This window comes from Neophocaena asiaeorientalis, unplaced genomic scaffold (assembly GCF_003031525.2).
Source record: "Neophocaena asiaeorientalis asiaeorientalis breed wild unplaced genomic scaffold, Neophocaena_asiaeorientalis_V1.1 scaffold114, whole genome shotgun sequence".
NCBI classification, from domain to species: domain Eukaryota; kingdom Metazoa; phylum Chordata; class Mammalia; order Artiodactyla; family Phocoenidae; genus Neophocaena; species Neophocaena asiaeorientalis.
In genome coordinates, this window is record NW_020173116.1 from 11456382 (window position 1) to 11474653 (window position 18272).

General features: G+C 44.0%; 1 protein-coding gene across 15 annotated transcripts in view; it reads left to right on the plus strand.

Annotated features, from left to right (window-relative positions):
* Window positions 1–137: 137 nt before the first annotated feature.
* Window positions 138–18272, plus strand: part of MAP4K4 (mitogen-activated protein kinase kinase kinase kinase 4) — a 172066-nt gene continuing 153931 nt past the window's right edge. For all 15 annotated transcript variants that reach the window (XM_024743681.1, XM_024743672.1, XM_024743670.1 and 12 more), the window contains exon 1: window positions 138–203. The gene's annotated coding sequence lies outside the window, so the exon portion shown is untranslated. The remainder of the gene's footprint in view (window positions 204–18272) is intronic.

Consider the following 18272-nt stretch of genomic DNA (forward strand, 5'->3'; position numbering starts at 1 on the left):
CGGCTCTCGGGCGCCGGCGACCGCGCCAGGCGAAGCCCACCTCTGTGGTCGCCGCCCTTTCTCTCCAGCTGCCCCGCTTCTTTTATTCATTGTTGTGCTGCTTTCCGATGCTCACCCCTCCCCTCCTTCTCCTCCAGGATCCGGCTGGGATTTTCGAGCTGGTGGAAGTGGTGGGAAATGGCACCTACGGACAAGTCTATAAGGTCGGTGTGGGCGCCTCCTTTGTTTCCCGGGGACGGGTTGAAACTTCTGGTCCGGGGGCGACGGGGAGGCTGATGGATACGCCGCCGCCCGGCGGCCACGCCGCTCGGCTGAAGTTGGGAGAGGGGTCTCGCCTCGCCGTCCCGCTGTTTTTCAGCAGAGTTTATATGCACACTGGCCTGAAAAGACCTCATTTCCTGGCTCTCAGTTAAGGAAATAAGCTCCACTCTTAGGCATGCACTTTTCTCCCATAAAACGGGCAAGCATTTTTGCATCAGACAACCTACATTTTCCCCCGTCTTTCCCAGATCTGGCCTTCGGAGTTGGTGTGTTAATTAAAATTCAGTAGAGGCAGGCCTTGCTTGTGATTATCCCAAAACACTGCCTTGGCTTCCTCGAGAATTGTCTTCGTGTTCCCTCGTTTGAATGCTCGCCAGGCGCCCAGGGAGCGTAGTTCGGTGCTACTTGCTTCTCCTTTATAAGCAGCGTGCATTCTACTGATGGGTACATGTTTTGGGGAACCGGGGAACGGTGTGTGTTTGGGCAACAGGAGCAGGAAGAATTACAGTGTGACGATTATACGGTCTGAATTCCAGGAATAACCTGTTTGACAGGTGTGTAATTGAAACAGAAATGAGGCAAAGCCCAGGAGTGGAGAGGGTGCCCAGATTTTACACCCACCCCAGGTCTTTCTCTCTCTTTTTTTTAATACCTGCCCCCTCGCCCCCAACAGGAAATGAAACTAACAAATCTGGAGACTCTGAGTCGGCTCTGAGTAGCTGACACCTCGTGAGACTAACCCGTGCTGCGCATTTTACTCAGTGCACATTCTAGAGTTTATGAGCAGCTCTAGGTAATGGAGGCGCAGGCCTTGAACGTTTGAAACAGAGTGTGAAATTCTCCCTCTCCTGATTTGTTTCTTATTACTGAACGCTTTCTCAAAGTTATCTGCACGGGGGGTGTTTGGTAGCTGTTAGTGTTTTCTAGCTGGGTACAAGGTTGGGATAGAATAAAAAAAAAAATCTTATGAAGCAGGGCTTTGTGGTTCGCTGTGAAGAATTGTCATTGTCTCATTAAAAATGGAGGGGGGGGGTTGGAAGCTGACTGTAGACATTTTCTTCGCCCAGATTAAGTGTGGATCCCATTGTCTGTTTTCTGCTCTGAGAATAGGGTTTATCTATCTCTTGAAAGCCTCTCCCCAGCCCTGACTTACCCTGGCCTGGGCTGTGTCCCGGCCTGTGGCCTGAACTGGATGGAGTCAGTATTCTGAGGTGATCTCAAGTGAATCAGCGTGTGTTTTGTTGGTTAACTGTTGGGGCCAGGGCCAGATTTTTGAATTTGAAAGAGAGCCCTGTGAGCTCAGCCTGCCGGGCTCAACTGAATTTGGAAGCTTTTGGAAAATTTTGGAAAAGATTGTGTTGCAACTCCCTGAGTGGTCTGCTAACTGGCTGAAAGATGTTCTTTCCCGAGCCCCAGTGTTTGTTTAAGCACCAGTCGGTTTTTTCTAACCCAGTTTTTCTGGCCAGATTCGAGTAGTGAGTGTGCCCTCGTCCAAGTGAACTAGCCAGAGCTTGTTTTTGACCTGGTTACACAGTAGTTGGATTGTTTGCATCTTCTTTGGTCAGCGTGGATGTGAAGGCTGGTGAAGTAAACCAGAAGCCAGCGAAACCCGAACGGGTCTTAAAGGGTTTAAGAGCTGGGGGTTCTTTATAGGAGCAGGTGGGGCGGGTTCACTGCTGAGGGTTTCCCCTCCTCCTTCCCCCTTTGGTTCCATCCCCTCTTACCCCAATCTTTTGAGATAGATTTGCTGAGCACAACATTTGGGGGAAGTTGGGATCCCCAGCATTTGGGGATCGTGGCAGTGACCCGGCTCTCTGGCTCTCTCCCTATAAAGTCAGTACAGTTGAGGAGAAATTCTCAAATTATGCAAACCCGAGGAATTAAGCAATCTGTGCAACCGTGCCATACAATCATGAGCAAGAGTGCTTGAGATTTTGCTCGCCTGCAGTTGTTTTATTATTATGGAGAATTTGAACCAGACACTAGGGAGAGAGAGATCACCAGTTTAACAGTTAGCAGCACGTGACTAATCTGGTTTTGTCTGTAGTCTTCCCTCTCTCCATCCGTTATCTTCACATGAAACCCAGATGCCATTGCACCCATAAATGCTTCGGTATGTATCTTTTTTTGTTTTTTAGATAGTCTCAGTGCTGTTCTCACACCAAAAAACCTAATTCCTTCCTGTCAAATATTCAGGTTTTTTAAAAAATTGAAGTATAGTTGACTTACAATGTGTTAGTAAGGTGTACAGCAAAGTGATTCAGTTTTATATATATATAGACACATATGTATGTGTGTGTGTATATATATATATTTATATATATATGTATATGTTTTTCAGAGTCTTTTCCCTTACGTGTTATTACAGAATATTGAGTAGTGCTCCCTGTGCTACACAGTAGGCCCTTGTTGGTTATCTATTTTATGTAGAGTCGTTTGTATATGTTCATCCCGAACTCCTAATTCATCCCCCCCACTTCCCCCTTCGGTGACCATAAGCTTGCTTCAGATGTTCAGTGTGAACGTTTTCCTGATTACCTCATACATATTCTCTTACTATCACGAGAAGCTCTTTCGTATTTGTGAACTGATCCTGGGAAGTTTAGTCTTAGAGATGGTGGAAACAGCAGAGACAGTCAACGTTTCCATTCTCTCTTCTCTTTAAATGTGTACTTTCTAGAACCGTTTACATATGCCTAGGAGTTTAGCAGTTTTGTTGGTACGATTTGCATATGGTGGTTTTGGGATTAGATTATTGACACTGTAGCAGTTGTTTACCGTTGCTAAATATCCATTAGTGTGACTAGCATCAGAGTTTGGAAAATACTTGTGTCTAATTTGTTTTTTATAGAGAAGCTTTTTTTTTTTTAAACATAACTTTAGGTGAAACACCTGTAAGCTGAACAACCTGTAGTCCTAATTTATTTCATTGTTATATTTTCTGTTTTTTGTTTTTTCTGTGAACTTTTTTAGTGATAATGGTTGCTTATTTTTAGAAGACTATGTTTACATGAAGTGAATGAGTCGAGAGGGAGTTTTCGGAGTTTTGATATGTTCTATGAAAATGGCTTTCTTGGGGATAGTTTATAATTTTCTCCATCTGACAAAAATGGTAAATAGTCTGGGTATAGTTGAACAGTATGTAACTTTACCTTTAAAAAAGGAGCTGAGACACAGGCTGTATTCTATTTAGAGAAATTTATTTTTTGCTTTAGGTTTCTGAGAGATCATAGGGAAGGATACTCATAAAATGTGAAAAGAATTGTGAATTTCTGTTCACAGGGTTTCATTCAGAGTACCATATATTTATAAAAGAAGTGTCTGTAAGATGATCTTGTGCATGTTGAGTAGATACAGTGAATTTTAATTTTTTTCATCAAAGGGAGAAACGATAATGTGAAAAGTCCAAACCAGAAATGATAGATCAAAGTTTGTTTTTGTGTTTTTGGAGTTTGTTATTTTTAACGTTTATTTGGCCATTTTTGTTTTCTTCTTGGGGTGGCTACTGTTATTTTGCATCTTGCAAGCGTCCAGTGGCCATTGTTCCAAAATGTCTTGGCTAAAGGCAGGAAAATCCTGCATCTGGAATGGCATGGTAGGGGCCCAAGGGGAAGTTAGGGAGTTGAGAATCCAGCAGGCTCACTGCCTGGAGTCAGGGCTTACTCACAGGCCAGATGGAGAGAGCATCTTGACTCTGACCCTGTCTGACCCTGTCCTTGGAGGAGAGGGCCTTGGTGGACTGGACACCTTGAAGGTTGAGGACGAGGCTACGCTAGGCCCGAAGATGGTAAGCAGAGCTAACCTGAGAGTCGGCCACCTGTTAGGCACTGTGCTAATGCTGTCCCCCTCTTTTATTGAAGAAAGGGGGGTATGTGTGGCCAAAGGGCTGAGGGTGACCTTTGGGAATGGTAGTAGGGCTTGGGGGTAGTGGGCATCTCGGGGAGGGGTTATTCGTGCTGGCATTGAGGAGGTCCATCATTCCCTGGCATTGAGGTGCCGTTGAAAGTTTTGTTGGGATTGGGGATGCCTGGGAGTAGGAGCCTTGGTCAGGTGAACTTTGGGGAAGGAGCAGGTACGGTGGTTGGCCTGGGGCAGTGGTCTAGGAGAGAGGAGGGGAAGGAAGGCCAGGGCAGGGCAGTAGAGAGAAGAGTGTTGGGGTGAGTTCTTGGGCTTTGCTCCTTGCTAAATCCACTCCTTCTCTGCAGGCTTTGGTGTGACCCTTTAAACGGGTCCACTGTTTGCCTGCTAGATTAGGAGGAGCCTTGGGATTTGTGAAAGTGCTAAAATTGCTTTCGATTGCTCAGCAGTAAAGTGCCATGTAAATTGTGTAGCTTTTAAAGATCATCTTCGTAACGTTTTGGGGCAAGCACTTAAACTTTAGGGAGGGGCGTTCCGCAAATGTTGCTTTGTCAGGGTGGCGTCTCTTGTTCTTAAATGGAGGCAAAGACATCCACTGGGGCAAAATAAATTTTGTAGAACTAGATGTTTTCCTTAGGAGGAGGGCTGATCGGCCTCTGAGTGGCATGTACGGACTTGTTCTGAGACACAGAGTCCCTTCACGCTGGAAGGATTCTGGCCCTGGCTTAAGGGAGGGGGGATGAACCAACCCTGTTGAACACACATAGGTGTGTGGCTCTCTTAAACAATATCAACCCAAACTTCCAAAAACTGTTTTGGCCCTAAACTAAATCAGGAACGTCAGAAGCCTTGCAGAAAAACCAACCAGCAGATAAAACCCTGCTCGTGATAGTTTTTTAACTCCTTATTGCTTGAAACTCTGTAATACAGTGTTTATTTGCATAGCTTGCAAGCTTGTATTTTGCCTTTTTTCTTGACCAATTTTGGATCTATGTCTGTTTCTACATATTGACATTATCTGGGGGCACATTTGGTACAGTGTGTGTGTTCATAGATTTTTGTGGATTGGCCTTTGAAAAGCAAAGACGATTTCTGAAAAAATATATCCTACTCTGGAGATAATGAATCCCTGAGCAGGTGTGCTAAGCCAAGGAATAATCTAAGGAGTTTCATTCCCAGGGAACTAAAAATATTATAAACTAAAATACATTTTAACCTAGAGATGGGTGGTTTGACACATGCATTTCATACACGGTCTTTTGTTTCTTTGCTGTCTTAGTAAATAAATACTTGCACCTGGTTGGGAACAGCGTCTTGAGCCAAGACACTGCCCACCCTCAGAGCATCAGGTGCTTTCCATCTCTCAGCCGCACTAAGTTTAGATGCCTGCGCTTCTTATCATTAGTAACAGCTTTCACTTTTCCTCTATTCTAATGATTTAAATTGGCAGACAGCCGTGCGTGCAAATGATCGTGCAAGTGCACTGCTTTCAGACCCAGGTGGTTCCGGTGCCGAAGCAGGACTGTTGCCCAGAGGGCAGCACTGATACGTGATACCCTGGAAACTTCACTCTCATCTTATAAAGGAGAACGTACAAAAGTTGACTGCGTGGCCATTCACTGTATTGGAGTCAAGAACTTAATTTACAGTGAGTTCTCAGGATCAAACACGACCTATTTAGAATTTGTGATAATTTTACGGGTCAAAACAATATTAGGTCACCACCTCACCTTTTAAAAATCACTGTTTTAAAAACTTTGTTTCTCGCACAAGTAGCCGGATATATAGCTAGCGGCTTGTGGGTCATCCTGTAAAGTACTTGCAAATAACTGCTTTGAATATTTACTACCAACAGATATTTTTGTGAATTCAAGTTGGTTTTAATACTACTCTGAATTACCAGTGTTAAAATATTAAGATATATTTCGTATGTACTTTGGAACCTGATTACATAGTCACTGGGACGTGATTATCAGAGGGTAGAGATTACCTAGTACTTTTGGCAGATTTGATTGACAGTTATTTTGCTGTAATAATATGGTAACACAAGAGTTGAATCAGGATACATTTTTTGGACTTAGGGAGGGATGGCCAGGAAGAGAACGGAGACCAGGGCAATGTTATATGACCAGTGACCAGCGTGGCAGCCAAAGTCTTAGGTTTTTATGATATTCTGTTAGGAGGCTGGCTCAGTGATAAAAGTCCACTGGCATCACTCAGAAGAGAAGTGAGTGATGTGTTGGCAGGGATAGAGTTGTGAGGCCCTGTTTTCTGTCAGAATTTCAAAAGGGAGGACAGAATGATAAGTTTTAGGACTTCTCAAAAGTTTTAAAAACTGGGATCTTAGAAACTCTGACATCTGCTAGCATTGTGAGGAACTTAGAACTAATTTGGGGACACCAGTTAACCATACAGGGCTGGTTTCCTGCCACTTACAGTACTCACTGTGCTGCTACCCGAGCTGGGCCCTGCCTGCCTGGTCACACAACGGTGCGGGAAGCAGGCAGTGTGTTTACCCTCCAGCAGTGCAGGGAAGACGGGGTGGACACAGCGTGCCAGATGTGTACCACCCTGTGATGGCGCTGTCTCCCCAGGCCCTCCACCCAGACGCAGCCCATGTGCCCGACCCCAGAGAGCTTTCCAGCCTCCGCAGGGCTGAAATAGTTCAAACACGTGACCAGAAAAGGGAGGTGAAAAAATAGACACAGAAAATGCCAGCCTGAATCTTTTTTTTCAATATTTATTTTATTGAAGTGCTGTTGACTTACAGTATTGTGTTAATTTCTGCTGTACAGCAAAGTGACTCAGTTATGTATATTACATTCTTTTCATATTATATACACATTCTTTTTCATATTCTCTTCCATTACGGTTTATCACAGGTTATTGAATGTAGTTCCCTGAGCCATACAGTAGGACTTTGTGGGTTTTTTTTTCTATTTTTTGGCCGCATCGCGTGGCATGCGGGATCTTCGATTCCTGACCAGGGATTGAACCCGGGCCCCCTGCAGTGGAAGCTTGGAGTCCTAACCACTGGACTGGCAGGGAATTCCCAGGACCTTGTTGTTTATCCATTTCTATATACAGCATCTTTTTGTTATTAGAATCAAAGGACATCATGTCACCCTGTCAACTTGCTATAAAAGTTTTTCCGCAGTCGTCAGTTTGTGAATTTACCTGGTCGTGCCCCAGTCAGCAGAGCAGACCTGCGGGAGCCCTGAACTGGCAGGGTCGAGTCTGCACAGGGCTCTCTGTGAGCCCTTGGGCTGATGTGTTGCATTAGCGAGAGAACTGGGGGCCTTGTCCACGAGGAGGAGGGAGCTGGAGCCCAGGCTGCTTCCCTCTTTCTGCGGAATTGGCCCTCCATCCCTGGGACATTGCAAGTATCTCAGATATGGCCAAGTGTTGACAGGTTTTGCTATTCAATTTTTAATCTTGACTAATTATTAAATTATTAGAAAGGAAAAAGCCCCCACTTTTGTGCTATGACTTAAAAACTTTCTTTTCATTATATGGCAGATAGGACCTTCAAACACTTGCCAAAGTTAGGAATGCACATAGTTGCAATCAGGTGACAAACTAAAGTTCTCTTATCAAAACTTGGAGTTGTCCTATTCCCAAGGGACATCTATTTTCTTTTTTTTAATGTCTTTTTAAAAAAAATTAATTAATTAATTTATGGCTGTGTTGGGTCTTCCTTTCTGTGCGAGGGCTTTCTCTAGTTGTGGCAAGCGGGGGCCACTCTTCATCGCGGGGCGTGGGCCTCTCACTATCGCGGCCTCTCTTGTTGCGGAGCGCAGGCCCCAGACGCGCAGGCTCAGTAGTTGTGGCTCACGGGCCCAGTTGCTCCGCGGCATGTGGGATCTTCCCAGACCAGGGCTCGAACCCGTGCCCCCTGCACTGGCAGGCAGATTCTGAACCACTGCGCCACCAGGGAAGCCCGGCATCTATTTTCAGTGCTTTTAGTTGCTCCATTTGAAGTTGACTGCTGTATTTCTAAATTATACGCTTACGTGGCTTTTGCTTGATTTATCAGTTTTGTGCACTTACTGACTTCTTGGGACGGTGGTTACAGTTCTTGAACTACTGGTGTGGTCCCACGTGAAGAATCAGTTATTATACTTGTCCCCCTCCCTTAAATGAGTATATCATAATTTGGGGTTAAAATGATCATTGTTTGTATTATACTGTTTATCTCTGAGCCAAGCAATCTAATATGATGACATTTTCTTTTTAAAACACTCCTTCCCCCTTGCGTTGCCTTTTTCGTTTGCTTAGTTTTCCATGTACTTGTCATTACCTTCCACCTCAAACGCCCTGAAAGTTAATATCAAGTACCTAGCAAAGTTCAGCCTTTATCAACAGTTTTTCTAAACACTTAAACACGTTAGATGACTCATTGTTTCAGATAACCTGTAGATTCTGCTTTTTTCTCCCTGGAGGGGAGCTGGCCAGGTATGCTTGGCCTCCCACCTTGGTGCATAGCTCTGCTCCTGGACCATCTGTTTCCTGGATGCCACAGTCTTTTTTTTTTTTTTTTTGGTGTACTGCCTTTCTTGCCTGAAGCACATCCTCCAGTTGGTTTGTAAGTAAGGGTGCCTGGGGTGTAAAGGTTTTAAGTCTTTGGATGACCCAGAATGCTTTTGTTCTTCCTTTACGTGGGATATATATGTTAGCGGGTGGAAAATATTCTAGGGTGAATATTCATTTTTCTCTTGGAATTTTGAAGTCATTGGTCTTTTGAGTGTGACCTGTTTTAAACTTCTTTGGGGAAGCTTTTAGGATATTCTCTTTATTCCTGGTGTTCTTAGATTTTATGAGTGTCTTGTGTTGTCATTCGCTGTTCCAGGTGCTTGGTTAATTCTTTTTCTTAGGAGCTGCCCTTTTTTTCTGGGAAATTTTTTTTCTTCCCCTCCAAATTCCCTGCCTTCTCTTTCTGAAAGTCCTGTGAGTCACCTCTTTGATTTATTTTCTTATCTTTTCCTCTATTTTTGTCTTTTTGTTCTACTGTTATGAAATGTCTTTGACTTTCCATTTCAATATTTCTATTGAAATTTTAGCTTTGTCATATTTTTAATTTATAAGAGAAGCCCTCTTTCTCAGTTTTTTTTATTAAAAAGCGTGTCTATTCTTTCGTGAATTTATCTCATCTCTCTGAGGATACTGAGTGTAGATACAGGTATTTTCTTTTGGTTGGTATTCTTGTGTCTCCGGCATTCCCCTCCCCCCCATTTCCTCCAGATTTCAGTTTTCCTGTTTGTTTATTTGGGTTATTTAATTTTTTATTATTTGGCCATACCATGTGGCATGCGGGATCTTAGTTCCCCAGCCAGGGATTGAACCTGGGCCCTCGGCAGTGAAAGCCTGGAATCCTAACCACTGGACCGCCAGGGAAGTCCTGGGTCTTTGTCTTTAGCGCTGAAGATTGTCCTTAAATACTTGGAGATGGGTGACTCTGCTCGTATTTGACTGAGGCACTAGCAGTGACTTGGAGGCTGCTGACTGCTGGTAATTCAGTTTAGGGAGTGCAGGTGGGCCCAGTATATTCTCGTGGATGGGGAACCCCAGTGCTGAACATCTGAAGGGCTTTTCTTTGGGGTTTCTCTAAGAAGAACACCCAGAAGCTTTTCCTGCTTGGGGGCCGTGCATGTGTTTATTGGCCTGTGGGGCTCAGGTGGAGGAAGGAGGCTGGAGATGTACCGTCTGATATCTTAGCTTTGCAGCCCTGTGGCTTGCTGCTTTCCCTCCTGTCCTCACATCTGGAGCATTTCTCCTTCAGCTTCTTCAGGGCCTGAACCTCTGGTTTCCTAGTGGTGTGGAGTGACGTGGGGCAGCCACCAGACTGTGAGGTAGAGAAAGGGGGCCTGGGGAGCTGTGCCACTAAGTGTCCCCTCTCCTCATTTTAGCCTCATACTTCGTTTGGTATCATTTGCTTCCAAATGAGGATCTCCTCAGGGTTCTGTGCAAATTGCCTCACTTTTGGTGTCCCCTCAGTGGGCACTTAGATGACAACTTTTTTCTCTTTGCTCCATCCATTAAAAAAAAAAAAAAATTATTTATTTATTTATTTGGTTGCACCGCGTCTTAGTTGCGTCAGGTCGGCTCCTTAGTTGAGGCACATGGGCTCCTTAGTTGGGGCATGCAAACTCTTAGTTGCGGCACGCATGTGGGATCTAGTTCCCTTACCAGGGATTGAACCCGGGGCCCCTGCATTGGGAGCGCGGAGTCTTAACCACTGAGCCACCAGGGAAGTCCCTCCATTTTTTTTTTAAGTCGTTTTTTTCCTTGCATTTTATTTTATTATTTATTTTCTTTTGGCCGCATCTTGCTGCGTGCAGGATCTTAGTTCCCCGACCAGGACCGAACCCGTGCCCGCTGCAGTGGAAGCATGGAGTCTTAACTGCTGGACCACCGGGGAAGTCCCTGCTCCATCCATATTTTAGCGGTCAAAACCTGATAGTAACAATCTGTGCTGTCACCTCTTCTCCTTGATCTCTTTATGCTTCTTATAATCATTTTTATGGGAATAAACCCCTGTGACTCATGTGATCAGTCCCGCAGACCAGGAGTCAATTAGAAGGTGCATCTTTGATTTCACACCTGTGGTTTTGTTCAGGTGTGGGGTACTTTTCATCCGGAGCAGTAACCACAAAAACAGCAATGCCAACAACAAAAATGAAAACAGGAGTGGAGCAGCGCCTTAGTGCTGATACTTAAAGTGGGAGATGCAACCCAGGGACGGGTGCCGTGTGGGCGTGCTGGGTGGGCATCCCCGGGCTCACTGCTGTCCCACACCAGCCTCCAGGAGACACGGAAGTTTGTTCAACGGGTTTGTTTTTTTAAACAGCTTTATTGAGGTGTATTTTATATATCACGGAATTCACCCGCCTCAAGCCTGCATTTCAAGGGTTTTTAGTAGATGTACTGAGTGGCACAGCTGTCCCCACAGATCAGTGTCCAGCACTTCCATCGCCCCAGCAAGATCCCTCCTACCCTTTCACAGTGAACCCCTGTTCCATCCCAGAGCTCCAGACAACCGCTGTCTATTTTCTGTCCCTATAAATTCGCCTTTTTGAACATTGCATATAAATAAAATCATGCCACGTGTGGTCGCTGGTGTATGATTCCTTTCACTTTGCGTAATGCTTCTGAGGTTTGTCCATGCCGCTGAGCGTGGTAGTTTGTTCCTTTTTATGTCTGGATGGTGTCCAGGGTATGGACGGGCTGTGTTTTGTCCACCAGTTCGCCAGCTGATGGACGTCACAGTTGTTTCTAGATTTTGGCTGTTGGGAGGAGTGCCTTCAGCAGGTGTTTGGGCCTCGCATCTCAGATGCTTTCAGAAGAGTTGCACCTGGGAGCCTTACATAGAAGGAGAAAAGAGGGGGCATGTGTCTGCTCGGGTCTACCCCTTTCTCGGCAGCATAACTCCACACCTCCTGGTTCTGATGACACGGCCGCCTGTCTCTGCTTCCCTGAAACCTTTACCTTCCCCACTCTTAGTATCAGTCATCACTGCATTTAGGTCATTTCGTGAAACATGAAAACAGTTTCTTATCGCCATAAAGACAAACTGTTCACTATCAGTGAGGTCATTGGTATCAGGAACTAGACCAAACCGGTTTTTCCTTCTCACATCTTATTGGGGGATTCCATTGTCAATAGTCAGCCCTTTGCCATGTGATGCTAAAGACTGGAGTTTTCCTTTATCTCAGACAGAAGCTATTGACTCACCGGGGGTTTGAAAAAACATACCAAAATCTAGTATCTTTGGTCAGAAGGACATATACCAAGTTAAATAAATGGTTTGTTGTGTTACACGGGGGAATACAGTTGCTCATTTGATTGTCTTCAGGTGTACCTTTTAGAGTATTTTTTTCATCTTACATTCTAAAGAAAATTTTTTTGAATTTTATTTATTTTTTTATACAGCAGGTTCTTATTAGTTATCCATCTTATACATGTTAGGGTATATATGTCAGTCCCACTCTCCCAGTTCATCATATCTTTTATTGGGGGCTTCAGTGCATTCAGATCAAATCTAAATGTAATGTTAGTATACTTCTAGAAAACTCTTATACTTAGAGCTGTATTCTAACCTGTTTATGATACTAACTGAATACTGTTGACAGCCAGAACCGTTGCCCCAGCAGTAACTCTGGGACCCTCTATGTAGTTGCCGTGTAGTTTTGCTGACTATTCAGTTTGGAGATCTCAAGTCAAAGACTGAATCTTACCCAAGTCAGGGTCGTGCATCCCAGGGACACACGGGTTATTGGGACCCGAGTCAGGCAGTGAGCGTGGCTCAGGTGGCGCAGGATCCACTGAGTGTGTTCGTTCACCCGCGGGGCCTGCCTGCAGTGCTGGGGCCTCTCCTGTTTGAACTTGGCATCTCCGTGTGTCCACGTGCTCCTCATCCGCTCTTGCTGCCCCTTCCCTTAGTTGCCAGAAGAGACTTGTGAATGTTCAGCTCTTTACTCTTCGGTGACTTGGGGGCTTAGTATCTGGTTTGTGTGTCGCTGTTTGTGAGATACCTGAGCCTGCTCTGCTAGGCAGCTCTCCTCTCAGTCCTGTTACTCCAGAGCTCGCTGCGGACGTGCTGTGTGCCAGGCACCCTCGAGGCTCCCTGTCGGTGGCAGTGGACGAGAAGAGCGGTCAGCGCGTAGCTTGAGGAGAAGGATACTGCAGATGGGGAAGAGCGGCCCGTGGGAGTGGATAGCTAAGCTGGACCTGATACAGTAGGCACGTGGTACACCGTGAAGCCTTATGGTTTAAATTCAGAGTCTCTGGTTGAGGCTGAGATGGGTGAGGAGCGTGGAGCTGATGGCTCATCATCTTGGTTAATAGAACTCTGAATAGAGATAGGAGGGGTGTGTTCCATTGATTATGGTAATTGCCTGCCCCTTTCAGTTGCCTGGAGCATCTGTCTCTTGGCAGGCCTTGCATCCTTTGTCTGCTGCTGGCGTGGTGTCCTGAGTTAGGAGTTAGCAGCTCTTGGTCGAGCACCCTCAGCATCCCCATAGAGAGTAGGGTGGGGAGTGCGCGCTCGTCAAGCCTCAGGGCGTCCTGTGAGCAGCACGTGGTGTGGTGCTCATACCTGGAGACGGATGCCCCAGAGACAGGGGAACGCGTGGTGGGATGGTTACCCGCTGGACCCCGACCTTAGGGCTGCAAGCGACCTCTGTGAAATGGGAACGCTGGTGTACAGACAGCCTTATGGTACTCAGATAGCTTTTAATAAGTTTCTGGAGTTAGGTTATACAAGGAAATGATTTCAAAGATGAGGTTTTGCATTTCTTTTTAGGTGCTATGTGTTTGCTTTTTGATAATACAGATAAAAGATAATTTTCTTTTCCTGAGCTTACTGAGTAAAATGGTCTTGTGGGCTTTTTTGAAAAAAATTTAATATCGAGTGAAATATTTCTAACCTTTCTCTAATCACACTGGAAAAGACCTTTTTAATTGCTAATGCCAGCCATCAAAATGTGAAAAAAAGTTTGTTTTATTTTGTTTAAACAAGGCCTCTGTCAGTCATCAACCCCAAGGTTGAATTAGACATTTCATCAGTTTGCTACTCAATTAGCTGAAAATATATATTCTCTTTTTCACTTATTATATGAAAAAAGTGATTTAAAATGTGCTAAATTTTACATAGGATGTTGATTTTTTTTTTCCTTGACCTTTCTTCTTTCTGGCTCTTTCTACTGAAGACTTTGTCTCTTTGGTAGTTTGTCTTTTTCCCTTTTTTCTTTCTTTTGAATTAAATAATTGAGCGTTTTTTGTGATTCCATTTTCTGGCTTATTAGCTGTAACTTCCACTTTATTGTTTCATACATTACTTTAGGGTTTATAGTACATACTTGTAACCTATCACAGTTTAACTTCAAATCGTAAATACTTCATATGTAATATAAGGACATTACAGTAGTATCACTTCTGTTTCTCCCTACCTCGCCTTATAGTATTTTGTTATATATTTTACTTTTATATATGTTATAAATCTCAAAATATATTGGTGCTATTTTTGCTCAGTCAGCTATCTTTAGCTGACCGCGATGCGGTACGCGGGCCTCTCACTGCTGTGGCCTCTCCCGTTGCGGAGCACAGGCTCCGGACGCACAGGCTCAGCGGCCATGGCCCATGGGCCCAGCCGCTCCGCGGCATGTGGGATCTTCCTGGACCGGGGCACGAACCCGTGTCCCCTGCATCGGCAGGCGGACTCTCAACCACTGCGCCACCAGGGAAGCCCAGTCAGCTATCTTTTAAAAAGATATAAATAGTAAGAAAAAACCCTAATACATGTACCCATGTGGTTGTTAGCATTTCTGGTGCTTTTCATTCCTGGGTGTAAATCCATATTTCTATCAGGTACCATTTTCCTTCTGCCTGAAGGACTTATGTTATCATTTTTTGTAGTACAGGTCTGCTGGGTGATGAATTCTTTCAGTTTTCATATGTCTGAAAATTTTTGTGCTTTTGTTTTTGAAAGATATTTTTGCTGAGTATAGAATTCTAGGTTGCTATTTTTTTCCCTTGTCTTAGAGATGTTACTCCACTGTTGTCTCACTTGAATTGTTTCTGCTGAGAAATTTGCTGTTCTTATTTTGTTCCTTTTTACATGTCTTTTTTTTTTTTTTCTTCTCCTGACTGCTTTTAAGAGTCTCCGTTTATCCCTGGTGTTGAGCAATTTGATTATGATGTGCCCTGGTGTACTTATCTTCACGTTTCTTATGCTTGGGGTTTGGGAGCTTGGATCTGTGCGTTTAGAAGTTTCAAAAAATTTGGAAGATTTTTGGCCACTGTTTCTTCAGTTCTTTTTTTCTTTCCCCCTCACTTCTCTTCCCTCTTCTTGGTCTTGGGGACTCCCATTGAATGTTTATTAAGCCACTTGAAGTTGTCTCGCAGCTCACTGATGTATCTTTTTTTTTTCTTTTTGTGCTTCATTTTGGTTAGTTTCTTTTGCTATGCATTCATGTTAACTTTCTTTTTCATTGTTGACTCTGCCATTAATTCCATCCCATGTATTTTTCATCTCTGATGTTGTATTTGCATCTCTAGAAGATTTGGGTGTTTTAAAAATATTTTCTAGATCTCTGCTTTTGAACATATGAATACAGTTATAATAGCTGGTTTAGTGTCCTTGCCTGTAATTTTAATATCTATGCCAGTATTGGGTTGGTTTCGATGGACTGTTGTCACTGTTGGTTATGTTTTCCTGTCTGGTAATCTTTGCGTGGATGTTAGACATGAATTTTACCTTGTTGGGTGCTTCCTGTAAGTATTCTGGAGCTTTGTTCTGGGGTGCAGTTAAGTTACATGGAAATAACTTGATCCTTTTGCGTCTTGCTTTTATGGTTTTTGTTAAGGAGATCTGGATCAGTGCTCAGTCTAATGCTAGTTATATCCCACTGCTCAGGCAAGACCTCTCTGAGTTCTCAGTTCCCCATGATTTATGAGTTTTTCCATTTGTTTAGTGGGAACAGGCACTATTTCCATCCGTGTGAGCACTTGCACTGTTCCTTCTAATCCTTTTGAATGTTTTTTCCCCCCAGCCTTGGTAGTTTCCTTTGCATGTGCTGATTGTTACTTGGATGAACATAAAGGGGACGCTTTGCAGAGCCTGGCGGTTCTTCTCTTTGTGTAGCTCTCATTTCTGGTATTCTCACCGGAGCTCTAGCTGTCTAGGTTTACCTGGACTCTTAGCTCCTGCTCCTTAACTAAGGGAGTCTGCTGAGCTCTGCTTGGGTTTCCTCTCCCTGTGCCGTGCCCAAAAACTTTGTAAAGGGAGTAAGTTCAGGCAGTCGTATGACTCGCCTCATTTGTTTCTTATCTCAGGGATCACTGTTCTTTATTGCTCGATGTCTAGTTTCTTATCTCAGGGATCACTGTTCTTCGTTGCTTGATGTCCAGTTTCTTGAAAACCTTTGTTTTGTAAATTTTGTATGGGTTTGTTTTGGTTGTTTCAAGTGCAGAGGTATATCCAGTCCCCGTTAACACCATCTTGGCCAGAAGTAGATGTTCAGCGGTATGTCCGCTCTGTCTCTGTATTCACCATTCATTCATTAGGAGGCATCAGCAACACGACAAACTGAAAACAACCCCTCCCCACTTCTTTGATGGGACTAGTAGTGAGTAGGAGAACAACCTTGGATTTCAAAAACACCACTTAAAAAAAAAGATTTATTGAGACGTAATTCAGACACCACACTGTTCACCTATTTAAGGTGTCGAGTTCAGTGGCTTTTAGTATATTCCCAGAATCATGCAGTCGTAGCCACATTTTAGAACATATTTGTTGCTGCAGAGAAGAAACTGCATATCCCAGTCCTATCACTACCTTCCTCCCTTCCCCCACCTCAGCCCCAGGCTACTACTAATCTACTTTCTATCTCTATAGATTTACCAGTTCTGGACATTTCATATAAATGGAATCAAACAACTGGCGTTCTGTGAACACTTAGCATGTGTTCTGGGTTCTTCCACGTTGTAGTATGTATTGGCGCTTCATTTCTTTTTGTTGCAGAATAATATTTCATTGAATGGATATACTGATTTTACCTGTTATTCAGTTGATGGGCAGGTGGATTGTTTCTACTTCTGGACTATTAGGAATGATGCTGCTATGAACATTTGTGTACAGGTTTTTGTATAGACTGTATTTTCATTTCTCTAGGATGTATATCTAGGAGTAGAATTACTTCTGTCATGCGGTAATGACAGAGGAACTCAGTTCCTTTGGAGGACCTGCTAAACTGTTTTCCAAAGCAGCTGGACCATTTTACATTCCCACCAGCAGTATATGAAGGATTTGGTTTCTCCACCTCCTTTTGCCAATACTCGTAATTATCTGTCTTTTTAAAATTACAGCCAACCTAGTTGTATCTCATTTTAGTGGTTTTCATTGCTTTTCTCTGATGACTAATGATGTTGAGTATCTTTTCATATGCTTGCTGGTTATTTGAATATCTTTGGAGAAATGGTATTCAGATCCTTTGTACATTTTTAATTGTGTTATTTGTTTTTCAAACTTTTTGATTTGTAGAAGTTCTTTATGTATTCTAGATCCAAGTCTTTTGCCAGATGTATGACTTGCAAAAATTTTCTCCCATTCTTTTGAGTTGACTTTTCACTTTCTTGATGGTGTACTTAGAGCACAGAAGTTTTTAATTTTGATAAAGTTCAATTTATTTCTTTTGTTGCTTGTGCTTTTGGTGTCATATCTAAGAAACTACTGCCTAAGCCAAGATTATGAAGATTTAAAATTTAAAAGAAGATTTCTTTTAAAGTTTTAGCTCTTTTATGTTTAGCCCTTTGATCCACTTTGAGTTAATTTTTGTGTAAAATGTGAAGTAGGAGTGCAGCTCCATTCATTTGCATGTGGATGTCCAGTGGCCCAGCACTGTTTGTTGAAAGGACCATTCCGTTCCCACTTAGTTGTTTTGGTACGCTTGCTTTGGTACACTTGTTTTGGTACCAGTTGACCTTAAATGTGAGCATTTCTGAACTCTTTTTTTTTTCTTTTGCTTTCTTAAATTTCTGGACTCTAAATTCTATTCCATTGATCTCAGTATTTATGCTGTGCTGCGTGCGGGCTTTCTCTGTTGTGGCCAGCAGGGGCTTCTCATCGCGGTGGTGCACGGGCTTCTCATCGTGGTGGCTTCTCTTGTTGCGGAGCATGGGCTCTAGGCACGTGGGCTTCAGTAGTTGTGGCATGCGGACTCAGTAGTTATGGCGCATGGACTTAGTTGCTCCACGGCATGTGCGATCTTCCTGGACCAGGGCTTGAACCCGTGTCCCCTGCATTGGCAGGCTCTCAACAACTGTGCCACCAGAGAAGCCCATACACTGTCTTGATTACTATAGATTTGCGGGAAGTTTGGAAATTGGGAAGAGCGAGTTCTCCAAATTTGTTCTTCAAAAGGACCTGCTGGGCTTCCCTGGTGGCGCAGTGGTTGAGAGTCCGCCTGCCGATGCAGCGGACACGGGTTCGTGCCCCGGTCTGGGAAGATCCCACATGCCGCGGAGCGGCTGCGCCCGTGAGCCATGGCTGCTGAGCCTGCGCGTCCGGAGCCTGTGCTGCCCAACAGGAGAGGCCACAACAGTGAGAGGCCTGTGTACCGCAAAAAAAAAAAAAAAAAAAAAACCCGCTGCTTTTT